Genomic DNA, 3112 nt, shown 5'->3' on the forward strand with positions numbered 1-3112 from the left:
AAAATTTGATGGAAAGACTGAATTTTTGTTTATCTAAATTCTTTTCTTTAATGTTATGGACAGAGAATTAGAGTATCAGGAAACTACTTCCACATAGACACATAGTACAGACTGACATCGTCAGAGGGGATGGAGGTTGGTGGGGGTAGCAGGCTGGGTGAAAAAAGGTAAAAGGATTTATATGCATATACATATACCAGGGGTGTCAAACTCATTTTCACCGGGGGCCACATCAGCCTTCTGGTTGCCTTCAAAGGGCCAAAATAATTTTAGGACTGTATAAATGTAACTACTCCTTAACTGTTAAGGAGTTGAAATTACATTTAGCCTTTTGAAGGCAACCTCGAGGCTGATGTGGCCCCTGGTGAAAATGAGTTTGACACCCCTGACAATATACAGACAACAGTATGGCAAAAGCCAGAGGGAAAGAGGGTGGGGAGAGACAGAAGTGGGGAAAGAGGGGAGAAACAGGTATGGGAAGAGACTTGATTTTGGGTGGTGAGTGCACTATGCAGTAAGCAGATGATGTTTTATTGAGTTGTACACTTGAAACCTGTATGGTTTTATTAACCAATGTTGTCCCCGATAAATTCAATAAAAAAGAAAATTGCTTCCAGTCTAATACTGTCAGATTAAAGAAAGTTGAACCACTGTTTGACCTTCTCTGAATCTACCGGGCTGTGTGATGTTACATAGTCTAGATTGTTTCATTTTGCCCATAAAGAGATAATAAAATTTTTTTTTCCAAAGCCTACTGTAGTCAAGGTTTTATATGCAATTAGTACAACAGTTTCCAAATCTACTTAGGCTAGTAACTGAAAAATCGTTTCTTTGGTGTCATTATGCACAGTGAACCTATACAAGCTGTTGGTATATCCTTTGTTCTGGATTAACAATCATGTTCAGAACTTTACTAGAAATAGCACCATACAGCTTGGTCTCTAGATTTCTATATCAATCTTTTTTCCTTTTTAAAATGGGACCCTCACTCTAATTAGAGACTTCTGAAATGATTTCCTGAAGATTACTAAATGCGTTTCTGAGATCATTTCTAAATACCCTTGTGGTGCCCTCTTGATCTGATAAACTGAACTAATTTACACTGTTGGATGTTCTTTCCCTACCTTTACTTCCAGCACTGGACTTGGTTTCTCTCTTTGATTTTCTAACCTGACCAAATGGAAGTTCTTTCTTCATGATGAAGATGAAGTAAAATAGGAAACTAGTAGTTTTTATTTCCCTCTGCCATCTGTTATCATTACATATGCACATTTTATAAATACATCTTCTTGATTCAAATATAAATTTAATAAATTAACTCTTCTTGCCTTTAGCTTTTCACCCTCAACCATTCTGAGTATTAGTTTCCCTTTTGCCTCTTGTTGAAGGTCTAGGTTAATCTTTTGGAAATTTTCTATCACTTTCCAACTTATATACAGGTCCTTGGAAAATCTGGCCCACAGTGCTACTTATGCAGTCAGACTTGTCTCCCTAAGTCTTCCCTTTCCTTCCCATTCTCTCTGGCCCAGTGCTTTGCTCAGTCAGCATTTTCAATAAATTAATCACTATGGTAAGTACTGTAGTTTTAGAGCTTCCTTGTTACTGAATCCTTCTTTCACGATCATAGGCTGCATTTTGACACATGCTGACTTTTTTAATGATATACTTTTATTACTTACTTCTTGCATTGATTTTATTTTTAAAGATGTATACAGCTTATCCTGTAATTTAGCATATACTCCTTGAAGGAAGGATGTACCTTATGTATCTTCCATAGCTTGGATTCTATGCATAAGTGGATGCTTGATAAACATTTAGTTCAAAAATAAATAACTCTCTTTCTCTTTGGGGTGATAGTGAAGATCCTGGTGTTGCCTTGGGCATGCTACCCCAACCCAGTGTTATGGGTATTGTAAGAAAAAGCTGTACCCAAAGTCTCACTCTTGCCAAGATGTCCCTGATGCTAAGATCTGCATCTTTGACCTCGGGCAGAAGGCAAAAGTGGGCAGGTTCCCACTCTGTGGCCCCATGGTGTCAGATGAATATGAGCAGCTCTCCCCAGAAGCCCTGGAGGCTGCCCATATTTGTGCCAACAAGTGTACAATGAAAAGCTGTGGCAAAGATGGCTTTCACATCCAAGTGTGACTCCACTCCTTCCATGTCATCTACATCAAGATGTTGTCCTGTGCTGGGGATGACTGGGTACAGACAAGTATTTGGCATTCTTTTGGAAAGCTTTAGGACACAGTGGCCAGGGTCCATATTGGCCAAGTCATCATGTCCATCAACACCAAACTGCAGAACAAGCAGCATGTTATTGAGGCCCTATGTAGAGCCAAGTTCAAGTTCCCTAGCCACCAGAAGTTCCACATGTCTAAGAAGTGGGGCTTTACTAAATGTAATGTGGACAAGTTTGAAGACATGGTGGCTGAAAAGCAGCTCATCCTAGATGGCTTTGGAGTCAAACAAATCCCTATTTGTGGTCCCCAGGACAAAGGGCGGGCCTAGTACTAGTGAGAGTTTAGGGGCTACCCCTCCTCACACTTACCAATAAATCCTACTTCCTGTCCAAAGAAAGAAAGAAATGAAAAAGCAATATTTTAAGTTGCTTAGAAAATAGAGGCTTTTTCTGCCAAAAAATGTTAATATTTCATAGATTTCCAGATACAGGCTCTTTCAAGGTCATACTCTGCCATGTCTTTCATATTTAACTCCATTACTGGTTATAGCAGCAGGCATTTTAATGTTAGAACATAAAATTTGTGTTCAGACTATACAACTTGGTTTGGATTCTGACAGTATCACTTACTAGTCGTGTGACCTTGGGTAGGTTATTTAACCTCTCTGGGTTTCAATTTCCTCATCTATAAAATGGGGATAATAATAATACCCACCTCATAGAGTCATTGGAAGGATTCAATGAGATAATGCATGTAAAGCATTGAACACAAGGTGAGGCACACAGGAAAATATCAACACAATAATTACATTTGCTTGCTCTGTGCCACTTGTCATGCTGGTCCCTAAAGATGTGGAGGTGGAAAAGGAATTCACAACTAAGTGGGGTCAAGAGCCACCAAAACGAATGAATAAGTTATCACATACAAGGTGC

General features: G+C 39.1%; 1 pseudogene; it reads left to right on the forward strand.

Annotated features, from left to right (window-relative positions):
• The first annotated feature begins 509 nt into the window (after positions 1-509).
• On the forward strand, positions 510-2508 carry LOC114501345 (annotated as a pseudogene).
• The last annotated feature ends 604 nt before the right edge of the window (positions 2509-3112 follow it).

The sequence above is a fragment of the Phyllostomus discolor genome, chromosome 7, assembly GCF_004126475.2.
Source record: "Phyllostomus discolor isolate MPI-MPIP mPhyDis1 chromosome 7, mPhyDis1.pri.v3, whole genome shotgun sequence".
NCBI classification, from domain to species: Eukaryota; Metazoa; Chordata; class Mammalia; order Chiroptera; family Phyllostomidae; genus Phyllostomus; species Phyllostomus discolor.